The sequence below is a fragment of the Chionomys nivalis genome, chromosome 3 (genome assembly GCF_950005125.1).
Source record: "Chionomys nivalis chromosome 3, mChiNiv1.1, whole genome shotgun sequence".
NCBI classification, from domain to species: domain Eukaryota; kingdom Metazoa; phylum Chordata; class Mammalia; order Rodentia; family Cricetidae; genus Chionomys; species Chionomys nivalis.
The window spans coordinates 42441803-42452001 of record NC_080088.1 but is presented as its reverse complement, the minus strand read 5'-3'; the positions used below and the strand labels follow the sequence as shown (position 1 = coordinate 42452001).

The window sequence follows — 10199 nt, the reverse complement described above, 5'->3', positions numbered from 1 at the left end:
CTCACTTCATTAATATTACCTTATTGTTTTCCTTTATTTAATTTAATCTATTGCACAGTATTTCATAGTGGTTCACTTTTGTTTGTATATTGCTCAGTTATGTTTTATGACTATTGTTTTTCTTTCTTTATTCAGTTTACTAATAAGGCATTTTTACTATAATTTTCAATGATATGTCATATATTCTTTCTTTTTTCCTGTGAATTTTATTTTTTCTCTCTTTCTTACCTTCTAGTCTTTGTACTTCTTGATTAGAACCTTCCACAGTTCTAACAATCTCTAACATCTGTGGACTCTAATTGTATCTCAATTTTCTCCTTCTAGTTATGTCACTCCTGTCAATGATTTTCTTTTATCAAATCATTAATTAATCCTTATTCTTACTCACCATACTTCCGCCCAACTCTAAATCTTATTAACTAGAATTTGAGTATACTACATATTATCCTTTGTTGTTTGCATTTAAACAGTTATTGAAGTCAAAGGAGGCAGTAGTATCTTTTGGCTAATATAATATTTACATAGTAGTAAAATCAAGCAGCTGTAGTCGGTTGCTTTATTAGTGAATATTCTACTTGGGCAATGCTATAGCGTTTATATTAAGCATCACGAATTCCCAGAACAAGAAAGTATTTTCTGAACTTCACACTCAACTGTATCACATCCAATTCACACATAAATACTACAGATACCTAGAGTGAAAGAAGATAAGTGATAAAAAAAACAACCAAGGAAATAGCACAAGGTGTGCACATAACAATGCAAAAGCACAAGCAACTGAAAATACAACTTTTCCAAAAAATCAGTTATCTAGAAATGGCATCTAGTGAGAGTGAATTACAGGAAATAGCAGGCAAGGAATTCAAAAGAACGGTTTAATGTTATATTCAAAAGAATCAGAGCTTTTGCACGGGTCAGAACAAAGAGAGACAATTTATTTTGTGTTGACAAACATTATCCAAATGGGATCAGATGGGCAAGGTGTGTGATAAGGGAGCCTAGGAAGCCTCAGCGGCCATATAGAAATTGCATACGAGGCAGGCAATGGCTGAGGGTATGGGAATGCCCTCAGTCATTCAGCACCATCTGGACAAGTTCTTTGTAGTCGGTACAACCATTGCTGCTGTCATGCCCTGCCACCAGCATCTCTGCTCTTCTGCTGCTATCCTCTCACCCAGTGAACATGAGGGATTTCAGCACCCAGTACAATACTGTTCCCTTCTTTCTGAAATGCAAGAAGCCTTTAACATAGTTCTCATAAATTCCCTGGTACTTGTTCTTGGCCACAGTTTGCAGCATGGGAAGGAAGTACTCAAAGTCTAGCATGTCTGTGCCTCTCATTACTCTTGGGATTCCACAGGAACTTATGCACCTTGGTGTTGGTAGGGTTCTGGCCTAAAGCCCTCATCGTGTCCTCACATTAGCTATACAGGATTTTGCCATTACCTATTCTGTCAAACAACTGCTAAGCATTCTTAAATTCTGTGGTGTGGTTCTCAGTGAAGACACCTATCTTGACTCTTCAGTTTTGGGGACCCTTTCAAAGTTAAAATCTGAAAGCTGAGAGCATCTGAAAAAAATGTGTTTCAATTTCTAAAAGGCAGCTGTCAACACAAGCTAATATACACAAAAAGGCTGTCTATTAAAATTGAAGTAAAAATAAGAACTTTGAGGTTTGATAGATGGTTTAAGTCTGCTGCCCTTGCAGAGAACCAGAGTTCAGTTCCTAGAACCAACAACCCTAATGGCTCACAACTGCAAGTAACTCTAGATTCAGGTGATCTAGATCAAGAGATCTGCTGCCCTCTATGATTACCTTCATACATGTAGTATACATACAGACAAGCAGACACGTACACAATTGTAAACAAAATATTCTAATTAAAAAGTAATAATTTTTTCTATGACTAAAAATAAGATAAAAGAATTTATGGTTGTAACAGAGCACCAGAACTTAGTAGGCACCTAGTCCCTAGCACAACTGACTCCATGATTGATATACCACTCAGACCATAAAACTCAGCATGTAGATAGCTCCACCTGCCAAAACTAAAACAAAGACCTAATCCATCAAAGTCCATAGTTCTGGGAAAGTCTTTAAATGCACTAACCTTGCTTTTTAGATTCTGTAGTTCTGCTCCTAGCTAACGGTTCTTATTAACTGAAGTATGTCAATTCAGGACATATTTTTTTGCTTAAAAGTTCACACCAAGGAAAGCTCAGTGCTACAGGGGGATCCTGAACACCCAGGGTAGTATGTAGTCCTCAGCAGGCTGATACTGACTTTCTATTTACTGACTTAAACCTATGTCCAAGTGTAGTCCGAGGCTGTTCATTCTTTTCCTGGACGCTCAGACCCAAATAATCACTCAGAAACTGTATCAATTACAACACTGCTTGGCCTATTAGTTTATGCATATTTCTAGACAACTCTCACATCTTAAGTCAACCCATATCTATTAATCTGTGGATCACCACGAGTCCATGGCCTATAGGCAAGTTTCTGGTATCTATCTTCTCTGGCATTGGATACATGGCATTTCTTTCTTTGACTCTGCCTACTCTCTCCTCCTCTATCTGCTTGGACTCTCCACCTTGCCTTATTCTGCTGGACCACTGGATGAAACAGCTTTATTCATTAACCAATAAAAGTGACATATAGACAGAAGGACCTCCCACATCATCCAAGCAATCTTCTCTGGTAGAAAACACCACTATAATGGTGACTAAGTAAGCTCTACAGAAGATACTTGCAGGAAACTCTCAGGCTAGAAAGAAAATCAAATCTATACATAAGGCTTGAAGAAAGAATAAATCATACTGGAAAAAAAATACTTAATTGAGAAAAAACAAAATAATGCAGAATCAACAAAAGATATGAATCAATACATGACTTTTGGTAATAATTCTAAATATTAATGATATCAATTCCCCAATGAGCAGACACACACACTCACTAATGGATTCGACCAAATATCAAGAAGAACCTATTTATTGCTTTCAAAACTTACAAATCACCACAAAAGAATGACCACAATTTAGGGTGAAAGAACAAAAAGAATATATTTAAAGCAAAGGAACCTTGGTAACAAGTAAGTGATTTTGTTCTAATATCTAACAATATAGTCTTTGAACCAACACCAGTGATGGAAAAAAAAAGAGAAAGCATGAAGAAGTTAATTTTATACTGATTACAGGAACAGTTCATCACGAGGGTATGAGATTCTAACCATATATGTCCTGAATGTATGGGAGTGCAATTATATAAAACAAATACCATTAGATGTAAAGATACAGAATAAATACAATGGAATAGTAATGAGTGACTTCAATTTCACACTCAAACTAATTGACCTATCTTCCCAATAACAATAACAAAAATACATAAATAAATACTCACATTAAATAAGATTATAAATCCAGTAAAATAATCATGCATCTATAGGACATTACATACAAACACTGACAAATATATTCTTCTTAGAGGCCCATAGTCCTTTCTCCAAAATGTATCATCTATCTGGTTACAAAGTAAAACTCAAAAAAGACAGGAAAGTTGGAATAATTCCTTCTCTTCTATGTAAGAAAAATGAAAGAAGAGTACAAAACAATAGAGAAACCTAGAATACACACAAAATTGTGGAGATTATACAGCAAATGATTGAATAGATCTTTGAGGAAATGTAGAATGAAATAAAAACCTTCTCTAAACCACAAATTAATAAACAACAACAAAAGCAAAAAAGCAAAAAACAAAAATTCCATACTTATGGAATAAAATAAAAGCAGTCTTAAAGGAGAATTTCATAGCTACAAAATATAAGCATCTAGGCCACATCCATTTTATAGCTATTGTTAATAGAGCAACAATGAACATTGTTGAGTAGCTATCTCCTTAGTAGAATTTTTAATCCATAGTATATGTGACAAGGAGTGGTTCAACTGGGACATATGGCAGATCTATCTTTTTCTTCAGAATTTTGTAAATTGATTTCCAAAATGACTCCCTACCAGTCTGAACTTCCACCAACACTGAACAAATGTCCCCTCATCCTCATTTACTCTTGGGTGTTTTCTTGATCTTGTCTACTGTGACTGGTTTAGAATAAAATTTCAAATTAGTTTTAATTTGCTTTTTCAAGATTGCAGGACTTGGTGAACACTGTTGTAAGCCTTTTTTGACTGTTTTATTTATTCTGAGAACTCTCTTTTCAGATCCACAGTCAGTTATTTGATGGGTCATCAATTATCTTGATGCTTTGTTGGGTTCTTTGTATATTTTAGATATTAATTCTTTATGAATATATACTTTGAAAATATTCTCTCCCACTCACTATAATTACTGAAATACATTTTTTTTTAAATTCTGTGTAAATTTAGAATGTATGGTGTTCTTTAGACTATCATCACCGTTCTAGAGATACTAAACCCATAAGAAATTCTTTTAAAAGGCTGACAGATGGCTCAGAGGTTAAAAGCACTGCCTGCTCTTCCAAAGGTTCTGAGTTCAATTCCCAGCAACCACATTGTGGCTCACAACCATCTGTAATGAGATCTGGTGCCCTCTTCTGGCCTGCAGGCATACACGCAGACAGAATACTGTATACTTAATAAATAAATATTTTTTTAAAAAGAAATTCTTTTAAACTAGCCTGATTATTTCTTATTCTAAATAAGAAAATTGGAATCACAGACACATGCAGAATATTACTGAATACATACTGAATTTTATTTGGATTGCACATGGTCTGTAGAATCTAAAATATAATGGCTTCTGGTTTTGGATTTTACAGGATTCCTGTGCCTGTGATCATTTGTGTCTTTGTATCTATATGTGTTTCTTCTGCTTTTCCTTTGCCTCTTTTCATTCTATTTGTTTGTTTTGTCATATTCTAGCTTATTTGATTTTATTTTATTTTTACTATCTTATTTTGTTTTATTGTTACTCTTTAGCCTCCTGCTTGTTTTAAACCCAGAGATAGGAAGGGTGCTGATTCTGAATGAGAGGGGAAATGGGGATTGACCACTGAAGAGCTGTGGGAAGAGAAACTGTAATCAGAATATTGTATGAAAAAACTCTATTTTTCACAAAAAATATAAACTGAAATTTTAATAGAAGTTGTACTTATTAATATATATTTAAGGAAAGTGGGCTCTTACTGAATTTCTCTTGACAAAATCTGTTTGTGTTCATTGACTTAGAACTCTAAATTATTAATACCTCACATCTATAGATATAGCTCATGAAATTATTATAGCTTCATGGTGAGAACAGTGTAATTACCTTTTTTGTTGAGCTGGGATAAATTATTTGCTCTGGCAATGACAAATTCCATGCATGGACATAAACAAAGCTTAAAGAATGTTTGTATATTTGTGTTTGCCTTCTAGAAAGTTTTTCTTTAGCCACACAAAAGTCCTGAGTCAAGTATTTGTCAGTCTATGGTGAACGGGAACTTCATCAGCTAGTTCTTTTAGCTGCTGGCACAGAGTACTTGACAAAACAACATAGGAAAGAAAGGCTTACTTTGTCTCATTGTTGGAGAGAGTATGGCCCTTCCCAGGAGAAAATGTCTGGTGGAAGTTGTGGTCCAATCAACAGGAGCTGTATATTTAGATAGTGCTTCTCGGGTTATCTAGTAGCAATTAGGTAGAACTTGACAAAAACCAGAGGCACATAGAGCCTCCTAAGGCCCAGTCCAACATAGGTTTTATATCCCAACGTTTCTACTGACAGCTCTCAAGATAACATTACTGTTAAGTTCATAGGGGATATTTCACCCTCATACCATAACAAGACACATAATATGGAGTCCTCTATTTAACCTAAATCTTACAGCAAAATCTAACTCATTACAGACAAGTCATTCATGTTGCAGAGGCAAAGAAACATGTTTATTTTCATAAAGCAATTTAACTTTGGGGGAGTTTGGTTAGGTAGCACCATATGACAAGGTCTACCAGCAAAAGTTGCTGTAGCAAGGCCTGGAACGAGTGGCCATGGTTTCAGAACAGGGCAGAAGGCAAGAAGGAAACTGTTGTGGGTTGCATGAAATTGGTGTATAATGTAAAAGGTAGGAAATGGACCTCTACATTGTGCAGTGACTAGCTATTTGGTAAAAGCACCCCCAGGAAAACAGAGAAGGTAGAAAACATACCTAATAAAACTGTTGTACTGATTTAGGAGATTTGGAGGACATCTGTTAAAATATTGAAATGGCTTCTGCAAGCTGAGTGTGATAAATCTCAATAATCTAGGATAGAACTGGGCATAGCAAAATAAAATTGAGAGCTAGAATTTGCAAACTTTTAAAGTTAAACTAATGTTTAGTTTTTACTATATTAATATATGGTTACTAGTATTTAGCAAGGAGGAAAAGATGAGCCTGTAGAATATCAATAAAATATCTCCTCAGAATATGACAAAATAATCACATGCTACTCTAGCATTGAAAAAAAAAATAAGTACCTTATAGATCTTTCCAGGAGGAAAAAAAATTAAAGGTACCACCCACATCTACTAGACTTAGGGAACCTGTAACCACAATTAAAATGATAGATATCTCTCAGAATTTATTGCTATGACTCTTGGAATATGACCACGAGTAGAGTTAAATACAAAAAAAAAAAAAGTCCACCTTTTGAGAGCGGCAAAAATAATAGTTTTTGGAAGTGCTGTGATTTCAAATTCTTTCGATTTTGAAATAAAAAAAATGTTCAAGATGTAAAAAGACCTTTAATATATTATAACAAAAAGAAGCTTGGAAGTCTTACTCTGTTCCAGAAAACATAAAAGAATATTATTTTATGTGCTTTTCAAAAGTGAAGAGTTTGGAATGACTAGATGAGAGAAAGTACTGATGAGAGATGACAGAACAGAGTACCAACCTGGGACCTACCCAAGTAACGTTACTTGCTCCCAAGGTATTTTGGGAACATTTGTTCAGGGGGAATACAAAACTTCTCCAGACCATTGGCTGAAATAAGCATTCCATTCTTATTATTCTTTTTAATTAGTAATGTTTATTTTTTCTTCAATTTAAGGAAGTTTGGCTTCTTATAGAGCATTAGTTTCTGATTAGTTCATACACTGTTGGATCAGAAGAAAGTATGCATTCCTCCATTACTGGTGGGAGTGCAAACTTGTACAGCTACTTTGAAAATCAGTATGGCAATGGCTCAGAAAATTAGGAAACAACCTACCTCAAGACCCAGCAATACCACGTTTGGGTATATACCCAAAGGATGATCATTCATACCACAAGGACATGTGCTCAACTATGTTCATAGCAGCATTATTCATAATAGTCAGAACCTGGAAACAACCTAAATGTCCCTCAACTTAAAGACGGATGAAGAAAATGTGGTACATTTACACAATGGACTACTAATCAGTGGTAAAAAAAAGAATAATGGCATCTTGAAAATTTCAGGCAAGTGGATAAATCTAGAAAAATCATATTGAGTATGGTAACCTAGACACAGAAAAACAAATATAATATGTGTTCACTCATAGGTGGCTTTTAGGCATAAAGCAAAGAAAAACCAGCTTACAGAGAACCTTGACACCAAAGAGTACCCCAAGAGAGGCACACATAAATCTAAATAGGAAGGAGAAAAAGCGATCTCCTGAGTAAACTGGGATCATAAGGGTGGAAGGGGATGGGGGAAAGTGGGGAGAGAAAAATGTGTAGCTCAATAATAACAATAAAAAGAGAAAAAAATAAAATGGGTCTGCTGCTCCAGGGCTTTGGTTTTTACCAAGGTTAGATGAGACATCAGAAGTCTTTAGATTAAAATCATATATTTTACATTTACCCTGAGTTCTTTTTTTTTAATTTTTTTGGATTTTTGAGACAGGGTTTCTAACTAGGTTTGGGTGACTGTCCTGGAACTAGCTCTTGTAGACCAGGCTGGCCTCGAACTCACAGAGATCCGCCTGCCTCTGCCTCCCGAGTGCTGGGATTAAAGGCGTGCACCGTGCACCACCACCACCTGGCCCCTGAGTTCTTTTTTTTTTTTTCTTTTTTACTTAAAATTTCCAACTGCTCCCCGTTTCCCATTTTCCTCCCCCTCCTCCCACATATTGCCCCCTCCCCCCGCTCCCCTCCCCCTATCCCCACTCCACTTCTCCTCCCCCTAGTCCACTCCCCCTCTCTCTCAATACTGAAGAGCAGTCCAAATTCCCTGCTCTGAGTTCTTAACTATCCTGAAGTCACTTTTCTGCTACAGTAGAAGCTTACAGGTATGTCCTTTCCTCAAGTTTTATCTCATGATATGTTTTTATTAAATATGACATGTTACCAAGGAAAGCTAGAGCAGCATGGGTATAGGCTAACCCCAGCATGCAGCTAGGAGACAAACCTCAAAATGCACAGCTGAATACAATCAGTAGTAGTTGAGCCTCTATTTCATTAGCATGAAATCGTAGTTGTGCTGTTCAACATGGTTTTGAAGTTTGTATTTTTGTCACCTTTTGAAAAAGACAGACATTTTATGTTTAGTTTTATGCTTTTAATTTCTAAAGTCACCACACAAAGCAATGAGTTTCATTATATCATGTCATTATGCCCTTCATATACATATGCTAATATGAATATATTTATTAACTTCCTTGCTCTCATTTTTTCTTCTTGCTGATCCCTTTGCCTCCCCAAATAGAAAAAAAATAGAACCTTTTACTTTGTAACATGCATTACATTATTCTCACATTTTGTCATGTCCTCTTCTTCAAGATCTCTTCCTCTTTCAGTGACGTGTCTCTTTTTATTTTCAGGACTTATACATGCAAACATGCCTATGTAAATGCATATTTAAATTTAGAATCTGAAAATGAGAGAAAATATTTCATTAAATAAAATGATTTCCAATTCTGTCTATTTTCCCACAAATACAAAATTTTATTCTTCCTAGTTGAATAAAATATTTTATTATGTAAATACTTTCATTTTACTCATACATCTGTTGATGCAGTAGACATACTCTATTTTATAGCTATTGAGAATAGTGTGGCAGTAATATGGTATGCCCATGGTATTTTGACTTAATCTGTGAATGAATTGTCTAAGAGTGTATAGCAGTGTTGTTTGGTGGTTTCACACGCAGCATTTTGAGGAACGTCCACACTGACACACAGTGAATACAACAGTTTACTTTCTCGCAGGAGTGGATACTAGTTTCCTTTCTACGTCCATTCTCCGCATCATTTACTTTCTTTTCCTTGATAATAGCTGTTTTGACTAGGATGACACTGAATGCAAAAGCAGGCTTAATTTTCTTTACATCTGAGAAACATTCCCTTATCCATTCGTCTGTTGATAGACATCTAGATTGATTCCATCCCTAAGTCCTTTCAAACAGAACAGCAGTGAACATGAATATACAAGTATCTCTGTATTAATTTTAAAGCTATTTGAGTATGAGCCCAAGAATGGTATATGTGATCCATGAAGTAGATATATTTCTAGATTACTAGTAGATACATTTTTTGAGAAATCTCCTGGATAATTGCTCTAGTGCCTCTACTAGTTTATACTCCCACCAACATTATGTAGGGTTTCCCTTTCCCTACGTCCATACTTACATTTGTTATCAGAAGCAGAAATAAAAACTTACAATTACATGTATGCTTGGTAACTAAAATATGTTCTTTATTAATTAAAATAGAAATAAAATATTAATATGAAGACAAATGAAAATACAAACACAATAGCAAATATTATTTAATGTAACAAAATAGTTTGAAATGCCTGTATCAAACATTCTTAAACAGCCTGATTTTCAACTGCAAGGAACTAGAAAAACAGAAGACTAATTTCATAATATAAAAAAAGAGGAATAACTAGCAAAATAGATATAAATGAGACAGAAATAAAAAAGATAATAAAATGTCAATGAAGAGAAGACTTTTTAAGTTACTAAATTAATACACAAGCCATACAAAGTGTGATGGGGAAAGAAAGAAAAAGATTCACATACAGTCAACCAGAAAGGGAGGAAGAAACAGTTTAACCAATGCCATCGTTATAAACTGCAAATAATTTTAGACCCACCAATTAGATAATGCAAATGGAGATAGATTCCTAGAAAGAGACAATCTGCCAAGCTGAATAAATAAGACATAGAAAACCTGGGTAATTATCTAAGTAAATTAAATCAATAATGACTTTCTAAGAAAACAGAGTCCAGCAACAGGTAGA

General features: G+C 34.9%; 1 pseudogene; it reads right to left on the bottom strand.

Moving 5' to 3' along the window:
- Nucleotides 1-1068: 1068 nt before the first annotated feature.
- Nucleotides 1069-9194, bottom strand: LOC130870963 (myosin light polypeptide 6-like; annotated as a pseudogene).
- Between the last annotated feature and the right edge of the window lie 1005 nt (nt 9195-10199).